At 35.0% G+C, this 16,695-nt stretch overlaps 1 pseudogene; it reads right to left on the bottom strand.

Annotated features, from left to right (window-relative positions):
- Positions 1-385: 385 nt before the first annotated feature.
- LOC107761553 (uncharacterized) lies at positions 386-13,324 on the bottom strand (annotated as a pseudogene).
- Positions 13,325-16,695: the final 3,371 nt, after the last annotated feature.

The following is a 16,695-nucleotide window of genomic DNA, read 5'->3' on the forward strand; positions in this document are numbered from 1 at the left end:
ATCTAGACTGGAGGGAATCTTGAAAGAGACAAAATGATTGCAATTATCTCTGCTTTACAAAGAGGAAATGCCTCCAAGACATTCATATTACGAAGAGGAAATTAATCAATATTCAATAGTATTACACAAGCATATACAAAGGTCTCATATGATTTAGTGTTAAGTTTGAAACATTATTGCAGCAACAAACAAATTCAAAGGTCACACAAGAATCAAGATTTATTGTTAGGTTTGAAACATATTACACAAGCAAACACAGCAAATAATTCAAGTTTGTATGATAATGTCCACAATAACTAGCAGTGTGAACTTCCACGAATTTCCCTCTTAATCACAGCATCGTGCCCTCACCTCCAAAATCAATTATTAGAAAACTACCATACAATAGGTAAAAATTTACAATGCTTCTTTGGCTCAAACTGCAGGACATAAATCAAATTAGTTTAACCAGTTAAAGTTTGACCACACAATTTATGTAATAAACTTACTAGTGCAGAATCTTGGCCAAGGGACTGCTGAATTTGCTAAATAAAGATTTTGAATCCACCATTTCCCATGTCAACTTGTGTATCCTGAATTTGCTTGGCCGATTCAGTGACGGAAAGGCTGCACCAACTAACTTCAATGCTTTGTATCGAACAGTTGTAACCGAAACAAGAAGGGATCTCCTTAAGCTTCTTACATCTTTGCAAAACCAGTTTCTCGAGACTAGGAAACGCATCATCAGAGACATCCCATTGAGAGATAACTACATCGTCCAGTTTCAACACTTTGAGTACAGGGAACTCATCATCTTTGACTTCCCATTTTTCTCCCTCAAAGGCTTTAAGTAGCAACTTGAGTACCTCAAGGTTAGGAAGCATTGCAATTATTGATATTTCTTTCCAGGGTAAGCGAAAATTTGAAAGTGTCAACTTCTTGAGGTTCTCTGGGAGCTTAAATTCACAGGGTTGTGACAGTTTTTTGCCATTAGAAAACACCTTCAGGGATTCCAGATGAACTAGAAAGTCCAATATGGGGAAACGAATGCAATTCTTTCTCAACTTCATCGAATAATAGACAGATTCCAAAAATCTACACTTCAACTTTTTGAGATTGGAGAACTTCCTCATCATTTTTTCCATGTCATCTCCATAAGCAAGAGATGGGGTCGAAAATGTTTCCAAACCATCTAATTTGGAAGAATTCTCAATGACCTCCTTTCTGAAACCAAAAGCAGCACGATCATTTATGTGCACATGTCTCAACCTTGCCATATCCCAAAGGCTGTCTGGTAATGCTACTTCCCCTCTCAATCCTTTAATGAAGTGTTTCCAAGTTTTCCATTAGTTATGACTAGTACCTGTATGCATATTGCCAAAACTTTTCTTCTTTTGCTTTATTCTGACAAAATTCATGCAAGAGATCATGAATTCGGCACGATTTAACCCTGCCATTATATCTCATTTTTGCATCCATTACTAGGCTTCTGCTAATAAGATCGACCAAGTATTCTTCTGCCATATCTTCTAAGCTCTTTGGTTTATGTTTTCTAACCAAGCCCTCGGCAATCCACTTCCATGTTAACTTTGAGACTGGAATTTCTTCATCTTCCATGAATCCTCCAAAGTAAAGAAAACAAGGTTTAAGATATTCAGGTAAATGCTTGTAACTTAACTCTATTATGCCTCTACTGCTCGAGTCACCAACTGTAGTAGTGCTTAGACTTTCTGCAACTTGTAGCCATCCATCTTCTTTAGTCTCCATCTTTCCAAGAAGGCCAGCCACCAAAACAACTGAAAGAGGTAATCCTTGACACTTCTCTGCAATTCTTTTACCAACATCCACAAGTTCTGGAGGACATCGTTGGTCTTGAAATAGCTTCTGTACTAACAACATCCAACTTTCTTCATTATGAAAAAAACGGAGGCGCAAAGGATCTGTGATACACTTGGCATATGAAGCTACTTCAGCATGACGAGTCGTTAAAATAATTCTACTTCCTTGCTTATCATCTCTAAAAGTAGTCTTGACATCATCCCATGCTTCAATGGTCCAAATATCATCCATGAAAATGAGGTACCTCCTTCCCGTGATACTTCTCCGCAACAGGTCAGCCAAATCTCCCTCACTCTTTTCTTCAACATTTTCTGGAAGTCCAATATTAATTTGTTGTAAAATGTCAATCAACAATAATTTCTTTTCATATCTTTCAGAAATGCAGCACCACACACAAACATCAAAGCGATTGACAGCTTTGCAATCATCATATACTTTCTTGGCCAAAGTGGTCTTTCCAAGTCCAGGCATTCCAAAAATGGTTATAACATCTAAGTCAGGGGATCCTCCAATTACTCTCTGCTTTAATGTTGCCAAGACATCTTCAAAGCCCACTACTGCTTCATTTATAGTTGGCTTCTCAATATGAGTGGAGATACGGGAAATCTCGCCAAGAGAATGTGTTCTGGAATCATACAAGTCACTGGTTGAGATCTTTATGACTCTTCCTTTGATAAGCTTTATATGTTCTACGATATCAGAAAATGTATGGTGCCAAATCGTGCCACCTCCATTAGCAACATATGAGTCAATGATATATTCCACTTCATACGCTACACCTACCACTTTTTCCCATACACTTCTCAACTCAACATGCTCATTACGCTGCTGGGCAATTTTCTCAAGAAATTCTCTTAGAAATTTGAGCTCCCTTTGAATCGTCTCGATTTGACGCTTTAAGAGAACAATTCGGTCACCCTTAAAGTTTAAGATCTCTGCTAGATTTTCAACGAGTAAATCAAGAAAACCTAGTCCATCAGTCATGGGGAAATTAGTTCTTGACAGTTTTGGAATTTTAGGACAAATTTCTCTGTCCTCTGCCTTGATCAACTTTATTTTCTGTAGCACATCAGAGAGTTGAAGGTCCATTCTTCCTGCCATCCCTTCAACATCTTTTTTTGAGCAATGAGACTCAATGATGGTATCTATTTCGGCAGCCACCACATCAACACAACTTAAGAGATGATTTCTTCTTTCTTGCTTTGCATATTGCTCTGGCAGATCCAAGAGAAGCATTCCCAGAAATTCAAGATCCATCAGAAGGTTATCAAAATTATCCTTCACAGGATCTACTATACTGATCTGATTTTTCAAGAGTTTCCTTAAACTGATCTCTGACTTGATGAGCTTTACCTTCACTGATAATTCAAATGGGCCATGAAACAACATTTCATCCATGTGTTCAGTCGCATTTGTTATGTCACGGATGTTGATGACATGTTCAAAAATGTCGGATAGAGCTTCAACGTTTCTTGAGTGACAATCGCATTGCCAAAGAACATCTATTGCAATTGTTGTCAAGGCTTTCAGCTCCTCAGAAAGGATTGTGATTTCACCTTTCCAAGACACCGTTGAGTTGGGAATGGATTGATGTAGATCCATCAGAAAGAATTCTGCCTTGACGAGTTTGATAATTACTGTCAGTTGAAGAAGTGAAGAAGTTACTTGCGTTGACACCTCTTCTTCCTTCATTAGATCAAGAAGAACTGAAGGAGCTGCTTGATTCATCTTGTCAGATTTACATATGTCAAGAGATCATCAAACTTTATATTCTCCCTACACTGTCTCCGCAAATCCTTCAACAAAGTTATCAAGAAACTCTGGTCTTGATAGATGGTTTCCATTCGGAGAGCTTTAGAAATCAAGGACGTACTCCCTTTATCAGCAAGCTCCATGAAATTGTCGACAAGAGAATCAACAACGGCTACAACAAGCTCATTGCTGTAGGGAGTACGGTATTCTGATTGTGAAGAATGTGAAGCCTCTAGGGCTATGAGATAGTTGTCTCTCATCTCTGCCTCAAAAGATTTCATCCTTCTCAAAAGCTCCGAAATTGTGTGACTCATTTCATGTTCCATCTTTCTACTTAACTTTTCAGGAAAACACCAATAAGAAATGCATGCTGCTTCACCAACTAGAGCTATAATACGAGCCACAAGATTCTCCAGTCTCTCGGATTTGATGAAAAATATGGACGTCAACTTGAGGAATCCCCCGAGAAAGCTCAGCTTTACTTCAAATATTTCCATTTCTCTTTTCACGGTAGCCCTAGGTTTGAATCTATAGCTCACTAAACACTTCAGACTAAGAAGAAGAGTGCTGATAAATTCTATTGCAAGTTGAGTAGGCATGGATGCACCCTGTGCCGACAATGCCTTCTTGAAGTAGAGGGGAGGATTTTTTTTTTCACAGTGAAGATCAGAGTCATTCGCGGAAGAACTCAGGAGGGAATGAGCACGTTCTACTTCTTGTCTAAGATCAAAATCTTTGAGCATAGAAGTCAGTTGTGATTCCAAGATCGACAGAGCAGAGTCTACTCTTCCATATTTTGCATTAATACATGCCTCATGAATGTTGATTCCTATGTTTTTCATGGTTTGGTAGACAAGATTGAATTCCTCCTGCCTTGGCCGTCTCTTCAGAATGAATTGTAGATATTGAAGTCTTATATTGAGCTCCAAGGCCACATGTCTGATTTTTATCTCTCCATGCTTCTCCAACCACTTCATACACGTGAAGGGGTCTGTCATCAACTTTTGCTCTCTCCTAGAGTAATGAATGCATAAGTCTTGGATGCTCTGCCAGAAACCAAAGGAAGGTTAAATTAAGACTTCATTGACATTGACAAGAGTGGGTTGCTCTAGTGGTTAGTACCCTTCACTTCCAACCAAGAGGTTGTGAGTTCGAGTCACCACAAGAGCAAGGTGGGAGTTCTTGGAGGGAGGGAGCCGAGGGCCTATCCGAAACAGCCTCTGTCTGCGTACACACCATCATCCCCGGACCCCACTAGTGGGATTATACTGGGTTGTTGTTGTTGTTGTGCATGTGTTGCTTTCATTAAGAAGGTACTTCTGCTAACCACATCAGCTATGAAAGTTGGTAGCTCAACTTTTCCAGTTTGCTAGAGTCTACTCAAATTATTGAATCGAGTTGTAAGATATTCACGGGCATACTCTAATTTTCGCCTTCTATTTTCCTCATATTTTCAGTATTCATAATCCTATGTGCAAAAGCAAAACTATGAAATTAGTTTAGCACTTTAGCCGTAAGTTCTTAAATTCTTAATTAGGCCTTCCACTTTAAGCATCTCATATAAAGAAGTAAATTTCTTAAATGGTCACTCAAGTTAGTGAAATTATGTCATATAGTCACTTGTCTTTATTTTGAGACAACTCAAATTAGCATCAATCTCTTTAAAAATAAAAGCAGCTGGAGAAGCTGCCGAATATGTGATGTAGCATTGCATTTAATATACGGCGAAGGTCCAAATATACCCCTGTACTTTTGAAAATGGTCTAAGAATACCCCTCGTTATACTATTGGCTATTGGGTTATCTATACCCATGCAGTAACACTTTGGGTTCAAATATAAACCTCATTTAAACGGAGGGACACATGTCATTGTCCTGTTGGCCAATTCTAAATATATCCTAATTAATTAAAAATACTCATTACCCATACCCAAAAAGCAATTTTCTAAAGCAATTTTTTTTTTTTGTAAAAACTGGAAAAAACTGAATTTGTTTTTACTAAAAACTGAAAAAAACGAAAATAGATTTTTTCCAGTTTTTACAAAAAATCTGCTTTAAAAAAAACTAAAAAATATTTTCTAAAACAATGTTTTTGTAAAAACTGGAAAAAAAACTGAAAAACAATTTTCTAAAGCAATTAAAAACTGAATTTTTTTAACTAAAAACTGAAAAAAAAGAAAATATTTGTTTTTTCAGTTTTTACAAAAACATTGCTTTAGAAAATTGCTTTTCAGATTTCGTTTTTTAGTTTTTACAAAAACAATTGCTTTAGAAATTATTTTTCAGTTTTTTTTAAAGCAATATTTTTCTAAAAACTGGAAAAAAATATTTTCGATTTTTTCAGTTTTTAGTAAAAAAATATTTAGTTTTTTCCCGTTTTTAATTGCTTTAGAAAATTATTTTTCAGTTTTTACAAAAACATTGTTTTAGAAAATAATTTTTAGTTTTTTTTAAAGCAGTTTTTTTGTAAAAACTGGAAAAACAATATCTTCGTTTTTTTCAGTTTTTAGTAAAAAAAATTTAGTTTTTTTCCAGATTTTACAAAAAATAAATTGCTTTAGAAAATTGCTTTTCGGGTATGTGTAATGGGCCTTTTTAATTAATTAGGAGATATTTAGAATTGGCCAACAGGACGATGACATGTGTCCCTCCGTTCAAATGAGAGGTATATTTGAACCCAAAGTATGACTGCAGGGGTATAGATAACTCAATAGTATAACGAGGGGTATTATTAGACCATTTTCGAAAGTACAGGGGCATATTTAGACCTTTGCCGTTTAATATAAATCCCTTTATTTTCCATGTCATGTAAGAATGGGCCCACACTAAGAGCCCATTTGGACATAAAATTTGATGGAAGATTTTTCCAAAACAATTTACTTTTTTTCGAAATCAGTGTTTGTTCATAAAATTTTCAATTTTCACTTGAATATGGATTTTAGAAATTTTCGAAAATTTGAAAAACTGCAAAAAGCTGTTTTTCAAAATTTTCACTCAAATCACTCACAAAACTTCAAAAACAACCCAAACTGAAATTTATGTCCAAACACAACTCTAAATTTCAAATACCATTTTCACTTGAAAAATATTTTCACAATTTTTTCGAATTTTACAATTCTTATGTCCAAACGCCTACTAAATAACCAACTTTTTTGATGACACAATGCTTCTCCGAAATAAAATCCCAATTATCATGTACATAACAAAAAACCCCAACAATTCATTGTAAGAATTAAGCTGAAACCTATAAATTATTTCTTCTCCCCTAGAAAGAAATGAAACAGAAAATAAGAATCCATTATCATCGAAATTCCAGCTTAATATTCGCACGAATTGTTCTTCTACCAAAAGAGATCCTACCCCATTATCATCAGAAAATGAACAAATTCATAAAATAACCGGATTTGTTTTGGAAAAAAATTAACTACTAAACTCTCTGTTACCCCAAAACTACAACTCGATTAATACACCTAGAAATTCAATGTTTAAATGCAGCTAAAACATATTTATTTTTCTCTTTTCCCTTAGAAGATAAGAAGAAGAGAGTATTTAAGGAATGTTACATTAGGATAAGGAGGTAGAATAATAGGAGCTGAACGCCGAGACAAATAAGGTGATGGATTATCACGTTACGTTGTTCTTCAGTAGACGTTCCTAATTGTTCACTTAGCTCAAAAGCTAGTTGTCAAAGGCTCATTTAAGGCACGTTTAAGCCCTGAAGCCCAGAAAAGCTCATGGAGGGCGCTTCGCCTCACTTAAGCTGCACTTCAATGAAAGGCAAGGCACTAAACATGCACCTCATTAATGTATAAGCTTACTATTCCGTCCTTCAGGTAATTGTGACCTTAAAATTCCTAAATAATAAATCTACCAAGGGTGTGTTTGGTACTAAGGAAAATATTTTCCGGAAAATATTTTTCAATTTTCTCATGTTTGGTTGGCTTAAATATTTAGGAAAAAAAATATTTTCTTTTTCAAGAGAAGGGAAAATATTTTCTAAAACTCCTTCTCAACCTTCCCCACCCTATTCCTCATCCCCACCAATCCACCCCCTCACCCCACCCTAAATAAAAATATTATTAATAGTACTTTCTTTTATATATAGATTTTTTTTTGCATTTCAACAAATGAGTATTTTTTTACATGATATAAAAAAGTATTTTTTTCATTTCAACAAAAAAGTACTTTCTTTTCATAAATAAAATATTTTCTTTCATTTTAATAAAATGAGAACTTTCTATTATAACGAGTGTCACTACAAGTTAATCTCATAAAATTGCACCAACGTATTGTAATTTTAATTACATTTATTCTACTCTTTTACTTTGATGAAATTATAATTATCTTCCTTCGGGGAATTTATGTGAACTTTCCCATCCTCATCTCATTACGATTTTTGTTGTTGTTTTAATTTAAAAGTATGTCAAGGATAATTCTTTTAAAGATCTAAATCTTGATGTAGATACTTTATAGATTTTATCATTTTGTTCATTTATATATTTTTGAAGTAAAAGTATCTACTAATTCTATGTTAATTAAGCTCATTTGCAGAATAAAAAAATCATTATGAGATAATTCTCATAAGTTAGTAGTTATAATGCAGCTGAATTATTTATTTTATTATTTATAAAATTCTATAGTTAACGAGAACCACCTTCATTATGTGTTTCATGTTTAAGCTGTCACAGTTTATTAAAAATATATTCCGAAAGAAAAAACGTATTTTCATTTTATGATGTAGAAAATGTATTTTCTTTTATTTCAATAAAATGAGTACTTTATTTTCATGTTGTAGAAATGGTGCTTTCTTTTTCAACCAAAAAAAGAGTATTTTCTTTTTAGTTATGGCGCACAAATTTTAACGTTATTTTTACGTAAAAAGGTAAAGCAGCACATTAGTTCCTTTGGGTTTGTGTGAATTTTTAGAAGAATAATTAAATTCTCGAAGAAAATAGAGTCCTGAAAATATTGAGTATTTTTTTTGGGGGGGGGGGGAGGGGGGAGGGCAAGGAAACATGGGGACTTGGGGGAATGGGGGGAGTGAAGAGAGTAGCATAAAAAATATTTTCTAGTCTAGCCAAACACTAGAAAATATTTTCCGAGAAAAAGTTTTCCACTCACCAACCAAACAAGGGAAAATAAATGATAAAACTACTCATTTTCCTTCATACCAAACACACCCTAAATTAAGAATTGTTTTAAAAGTCTTGTTTCTCTAAATTTACCAGAAGTAGGAATGTTGGAAGAACTATTAAGATAACGTAATTCACGACAAATAGGAAAGATATGACGAATAAGGTCCTTTAATCCACTATATTTATTGCATACTAATCAGCTTGAATTTCATTAATCTTGCTAACACCTAGACTATATGACATTTAAGATATCAATGCATCAAAAACTTTCACCTTAGGTCCAATGCGCATAAATAAATAAAAAAGTGAAAGCAAAAAATTATGGCAAATAGCAAGGAATTGGAAGCAGCTTAGGAATATAACTGTAAATTGCAATTTTATCATAGAACAAATACAGCAGGAGATTAAGTGCAGGTTAGAGATATTACAGGATACAAAAAGAGATAGTAGATATCGAGTGTTATTCCACAACAACAACAACAACAACCCAGTATAATCCCACTAGTGGGGTCTGGGGAGGGTGGTGTGTACGCAGACCTTACCCCTACCCTGGGGTAGAGAGGCTGTTTCCAATAGACCCTCGGCATCCTTCCCTCCAAGAACCCCCCACCTTGCTCTTGGGGTGACTCGAACTCACAACCTCCAACCCTCTCTTGTCATCGAGTGTTATTCCACAAATTATGTAATTAGCTGTTCTTTCTTTGAGGCCCAGCTGACTATTAACAACCTTTCTAGAAGGGGGTTAAAGTTCTAGGTGCTCTTTTGGGTGTATCAATTTGGTTGTTAGTATGGTAATATTTCACATTTATTACCCAAAATAAATAAATTATGGCAAATAGTAAGAAATCCATAAAATACCTTTGGATTGATAGCAAAAGAGTGATTGGTTGCCTCTGCTTCCTTTTCCATAACTTCAGCTCGTAAAACATCTATCCTTCTTATTGCTTCCCGTCCTTTCAATCTAACATTCTTAGTGCTCTGTGTTAACCGATCAGCTATTGAAGTCCCCAGATATTGCAGAGTTTCAGACAGACCCTTGGCTGGAAACTTTGAATTTTCCTTAGAATTGCATAACTCAACCACACTGTCTAGGACAAAGTCCACAAAATATAATGGAAGATCGTTTATTGAAGTATCAAAAGTCAACAACAGCTCTGAAGCTTTATGCAGACGGATAAGAACCTCTCTGGCATCAATCTGGATTGCATCCTCACACCTTCTAATCAATGAAGAAAGATGTCGCTCAAATCCCTGGGCAATTTCTTGGGGGATGTCATCAAGCCAATACAAACAATTCAGGCATGCCACTGAATAAGATATGTCACTGGTAAACTGCTGCCAGATATCTATGTTGTTTTCGCGCTTAACAAACCCATCTCCAATGGACCAACGGAACCTTCTCTCGAATGTTAGCTTGAAAGAAAGAGACTTCATTTTCTCAAGTAGATCAGGAGCAAGACGATCAGCCATGCATTTGACCAAATCCTCCAAAGTATATGAGACAATACTGAACATATCAACACAATACCTCCCCCACGGCTTCCTTGACTTCCATAAAAGGACAAGAATTTCCCTGATCTTTGGTTGAATAACTTTTCGTACAAAGTTACCCTCTATACTAACGTGACCAGCAGAAAGCCTATTATTCTTAAAATTACAGCAAATCGTAGACATATCATTTACTTGATTATTTATGAAGAAGAAGTGATTCCTTAAAGACTCGGGGAGTGAATACTCGGTCAATACACGCAAGATGCATTTCAAGAATCTTGCCTCCATTTTAAGTCTCCGGTAGTGCCATCCATCATGGACGCCAACGTAAAATTCACCCACCAAATCATTTGGCCAAGTGTACCAGTATGTTGTGCTCAGTTCCATTTCAAGCTTTTGAAGGACGAGGACAATAGTGTAACTGAAAGGAAAACTTCAATTTTAGGACTGCAACTATGCACAACGTTCAGTCTTAAAAATATAATTAAATCATGCCAATTTGGTTTTGACCTATTTTTCAAAGTATTCTCCATAACACTTATGGTCCAAAGCAGACTTTCCCAATAAGATTTCATATTGAATAAGTATATGAGTTATTGTTATACATCACTAATTGTCTAAAATTGTCTAAAGGCAAATTCATCTATTTGCATTCTAAATTACAGTTTTGCAATAAAGATGAACGAACACTACATGTCCAGGAAGCATTTGCAAATACGTTTCAACATCAACAAAGAGGAGTGATGTTCAGCCAAAAAATGCATATATTTAACCATTATATTATTGCCTCACATTCTAGTTCTTTTAATTGTCTTTTGAGTACTATTATATTACTTTATGCTTAATATTATATTTTAACTGTAGGAATAAAGCGGTGTGAAGATGAAGAAATTTGGAGTAAAATTGAATAAAGCGCGGAAGAAAAAATGAAGGAAAATAAAAGAATAAATAAAGGAGGAGAAAAGGGGGGAACACCTTTTGGACAATAAAAAAAGGAAATACAATTCTAGGTGAAGAACTGATTTGAAAAACGCAAAAACATTCTGCCTCCAGCGCTAACGCTGGCCTGGACCCTACGTGGTAGATTTTTCCTATTCCGTCTGGAACAAGGTTATTTCGGCCCTACACGGCCCCAATTCGTATAAAAAATGTTCTAAACCTAATTTGGAAGGGATCTAACATATATTTGAGGGAAAACTCGCCACTATGGAAGGGAGAGCGTTTTTTAGAGGAACTTTTGACCAAGGGAGAGCACAGAGCCGCCGTGGAGGCCGGGTTTCATCTTTTCTTGCACCAAACTTTGTAATTTTTGTGTTTCTTTGTATGATTTGTTGTTTGGCTACCATGTCTATGTGGAGCTAAACTTCACGTTCTAGGGTTATGGTTCTTTCATGACTATTGTTATTCGGATATTGATTTTGCTTTCTTGATTTATCATATTGATTTATTTATTTAATCTTGCGCTTAATTATTTAATTGTTTGATCATCAATTGGATACTATCTACGAATCTAGAATTGAACTCGAAAATGCGAATTCTAGATTGCATATAGAATTGAGTAGAGCAAGTTCTTGAACCTGGGCATCGGGGAACGGATTCGCAGTTAGGATAGACACATACCTAATTGCCTTACTTGGTTGATTTACAAAAATTATAAATGCGTTCTTGTTAGTTCTAATTCCATAGGCATATAGGCGTTAGATTAGCATGAATAGACGAGTAAGAACTCAACAGATTCTTATGAGTAATATTAACCCTGTTAACCAATAAGCTAAATAAATTAGTTAGTCAATTCAATTGAAAAATACAATAGGAATGTTAGATAGCCCATAATCCTAGATCGTTTTTATCACATTGATAATATAAAACTCGGCTCTTCCTCTTTTTAATGTTCATTAGTTATTCTCTTTTTATTTTAATTAGTTTAGAATCAAATACATCTAGGTTTAATTCTTGTTTAGATAATTAGGACAATCTAATTTAGTTAATAGTTAATCACAAGTCCGTGTGGGTTCGACATCCGACTTTAAGTCACTTTATTACTTGACGACCGCGTATACTTGGGTGTGCGTTTGGCCGCCGCAACAAAGAGATAGTTAAACAAAAAACAGCATCTAACAGCAGTGTCCAAAATAGCTCTGTTTATTACCCCTCTGTCACAATTTCCATGACATGCTTTCTTTTGGGTCTATATTTAGAACGGCAAAGAATTATATTTGTCCCTCTACTTTCAAATATTGTTTATATCTGCCATCCTTTTTACTGTTCGAATCTATATACCCTAGTCACACTTTTGAGCAAGAATACCCCTCTACCGTTAAAACACACAGATCCACCAATTAAATGAACACGTGGAGGGCTATAAACATATTTGTTACCCAATTCATTTTGCCAAACCGAACCATTAATTCGTAACCTATTTAGCCGACCCAAAGATCATTAGCCCTTCACTTATCCTTAATCCAAAGCTAATGATAAATAACCACATTTCGTAAAAATGTGTAGAATGTTTATATGGAAGTTCTCATTTAATTTTTCACTGATGCAGTCAAAGACCCCTTTGTGATTAAAGTCTAGACAAAAACTTATCCCGACAACAAGTATTAGCCCTCCGGCAAAAACTCATCGGGAACTTGGCCGGATAATATTCATTTTGAACTTCAATAACAAAATCTACAGCATTCAATACCGAAAATGTAGAATTTTCAACCTATTCTTCATATCAACAAAGAGTTTACCAAAATTCAATCTTTTGACCCAAAGAAAAAGGCAAAACGCAAACAGAAAAAGGAAAGGGAACGAGAGAAGCTGCAAGAGACAAATTTTTGGGGAGATCAGTGAGGCTGAGAGAAGAGATAAAGAAGGAATGGAATTTGTATAATGGGATACCGGCGGCGAATGAGAAAGTGAAAAGGTGGGAAAAAATTTAAAATAAAATAAGGTAAATGAAAAGAAAGTAGAAGCATGTTAGATAAATCAGAGCAAAAGGAAACAAACTAAATTAGAAGAAAAGAATGACGAACAAAGAGCTACACACCTTAATCTCTCCTAATGTAGAGCACCTTACACATGAAATTTCTTTAGCCTTCAAATAGCTAATTAGAGATGGTTGTCATAAGCTTAAGTCAATTATATTAGTCATTTTTATATTAGCCTTCAATTATTTTTTTGTTTCTTTCACATTTTGTCTTTCTTATAAGAAGTGCCTAAGGAACAGGTGAAGCTGACAGGACTTCCCGCTTAAACTTTTATAGCTTTGCCCTTGCATTTTAGTATTATTACGTTTATTGCCACCGAAGAATGTGGTAAATAAAGGGAACTCTTGAGGCATTTTCAAAGTCCGTCCATCATTTCTCTTTACTGCCCCAAGGACACGTGTGAAGAAGTAGATGAAACAGTGGACAAATTTATTTAATTGTGTTCCTGAGATATTATAACATTGTGGGGCCCTTCCAACTTTATACTTGCTGACCTCAATGCTTTTACACCTTCCTGACGTAGTGCATGTGTTTGCCTAGACATGCTATTTTATTTACTAACAAATGCATTAAGTTTTACTACAACTAATTAAGACAAAAGCATTCTTTTGATAAATCATAGGTAAAGTTATAGTGCTTCTTTTTGGTTCATCAAAATCTAATACAGAATGTTATAGTACTTCTGTTTGGCTCGTCAAAATCTAATACATATTAGGCTAACTAAGTAATGAAAAACTTGTTTAATACTATGATCATTACTCTTTAAGTACATCAAACGATCTATACTCAGAGATTTTATCCTTTTCATTTCTCAATCATATAATACTTCTTTTCCTGCTTAGCTAATTTTGAAACGATTATAGAAATGTTAATTATTATTTTTCATGCAGGTTTTGATGTGCGAGACATGAGATGTTGTATGTAGTAGCTTTTAATTTCTACTAATTCAATATTTTGTTGAAACTCAAGCAAAATATTGATATATCATGTAAAAAACTATTTTGTTATTCGAGAGACACACAAATTAAAATTATTACTCCATAAACTTCAAAGGTCGTTATGCTATTTAAGAAAGCAAAGACTAATTTAGGCGTTGTTCCTTTAAAAAAATACCCAAACACTTTTTGTTTATTTTTTCTAAGATATGTGCAGAAAAGCTTATTCAAATAGGAGAAAAATGAGAATATATTTTTCTGCATCTATATTTCTTTTGTATTCTGCAGCAATTCTTGAAGTGCCTTTCAGCAATTCTATAGGTGAATTATGTGACAACTATGTTGGACAACGTGAAAATAATAATGCATTTTCTTCCAATAAAATTTTTGCAAATGGGTTGAGTGTAGAGCTTTTCCTACAAGATTTATGCCCTTTCACCCATGCTATAAAATGTTAAACCCCCCATGCTATAAAATGTTAAACCACCCACGACCTTTAGGTTCTGGGTTCGAATCACGCTGGAGGGGAAGTGTAAAAACACTATAAATCCTCCTAATTTGGTTGGAGTTTCTTAAAATAAATCACTTCAGCAAATTCACGTGCAAAGCTATAAACTTTAATCTTCAACTTTCATCTTTAGCATCAAATTTTAACGAAATAAAGTACATGAAAACATACTCATATAGAGGAACAAAAAAAAAGGTACCACACTTAAAATATTAACTTCATAATTTCACAACTCTATTGTAAAATTATTATTTTTTTAAAAAGAAACATGTCGCATTGATATTAATATGAGTTCCCACGTGATCAAAAACTTAAATTAAGATAAAATTTGTTGATCATACCTAATCTATGGAAAATAAAGTTGTTTACCCGAAAAACGAATAGAGTTGAATTTATACGTAGTTCTAAGGATATGTGGTATAACTTGGCACAAATCATAAAAGTAAGTAGAAATATATCGAATATTGACTGTAAAAAATAAAATACAAACCAAATTGAATAGAAAGCGATTTTGTGTATAAGCGAGATGAATCCATGCATAAAGCTCACAAAAGGATAATCTCTGCTATATTTCTCTGTGAATATCAATAATATTTGAATATGAGAGTGTATGAATACCTTCTTGTTGGATGTCTGTATAGAAATAGTAGCTATCCCTCTTATAGTGGAGAGATCCTACTTTAGATATAATTAAAAATACATAGTGGGGATTCCATGACAAATTAGCTTTTCCGTAATTCCCGCCGAGATTTTCTCCCTTAGTGCGGCTGTAACAGCTCTTGTCTCTTGGCTCGATCTTGGTCGGATTTGGTATTGGTCGATTTTCAGATTTAGAGCTCGATATTAACTCGGGGCTCGATATTGACTCTAGGCTCGGGCTCGATATTGGTCGGTATCTGGCTTTTAAGCTCGATGACACTGCTTCACATCATAGTTCGATTTGGACTCGAGCTCGGTATTTGATCGGTCCCGGAAATTTGAGCTCGGTAACCTAGATTCAGATCTCATTTCGATATTATGAAGATAACCTTCGGTCCATTATGTTCCAATCTTGACTAATCATATGAAGATCGAAATCGATTTTGACCGTATACAGATGTCAAATCATAGATTAGCTTGATTTATGTCAATTTATCCATTTAAGCTTGGGCCGGTGCGCAGCACGAGCTTCACTTCCACTAGTATTTACATGAGAGAACAAAGGAGCGCATGCCGATGAGCAGTGGCGCGCAAGCATGAATTTTTGTAATAGTAGCCATATAAGTATTTAAAAAAGTGAACAAATAAATAAATTACTATAATTACAACCAATGTCATTTTTTATATTTATACCTAATATTTTTATTTTTGTTATTATTTATACAAATATATATTTTTTAAAATTTTTGATAAAGCGGTAGCACGTGACACTGCTTGAGATAAGATGCCTACGCCGCCTGATGAGTAAACTTATTGACATGAGAGAATAATTCCATTTTTATGTTGTATACGGGAAAAACCAAGCTTATGGTGCATCCCGACATCCGACAAGATAAGCCTGGCTCAAGACATGGTGGCAAGGGATCGAAATCGAGCCAAAAGTCCCACCGAACCAGAATCTCGGGGGCATGACGCCTGCCATCGAGAATGTCGAGGTCATGGTTCCGGAATCAGTCCTAGCCTCGAACGACTTTGAAGAACATTGTCGGACAATCAAGCATAGCCAACAGAAGACCAAAACATCCGTAACCGACCGGATATCATGGCGGGGATCTCGGCACGTATCGATAAGGAACCGACAATCAGTTAATCAAAAAAATTTTTTTACCTTTTATAGAGTTAGTACCTAAAGTAGGAGTTCCTATTATATAAAGGGGGTCTGATAATTCGCGAAGAAGACTATAACACGCATACCAAAGTAATATATCATTATTTTCTCTCTCACTAGCTCTTTCTCTTTTTCATTGGTGACGGCCGAGGTGAGCCCAGCTCGAGGCTGACTATTTCACTAATGTTAGAACTACCCTACTTGCGTGGTTTGAATTTATTTTATCTTTGTTTGTTCAATAGTAACTTAATTTATCACTTTGTATCAAATTA

This window comes from Nicotiana tabacum, chromosome 19, assembly GCF_000715075.1.
Source record: "Nicotiana tabacum cultivar K326 chromosome 19, ASM71507v2, whole genome shotgun sequence".
NCBI lineage: Eukaryota > Viridiplantae > Streptophyta > Magnoliopsida > Solanales > Solanaceae > Nicotiana > Nicotiana tabacum.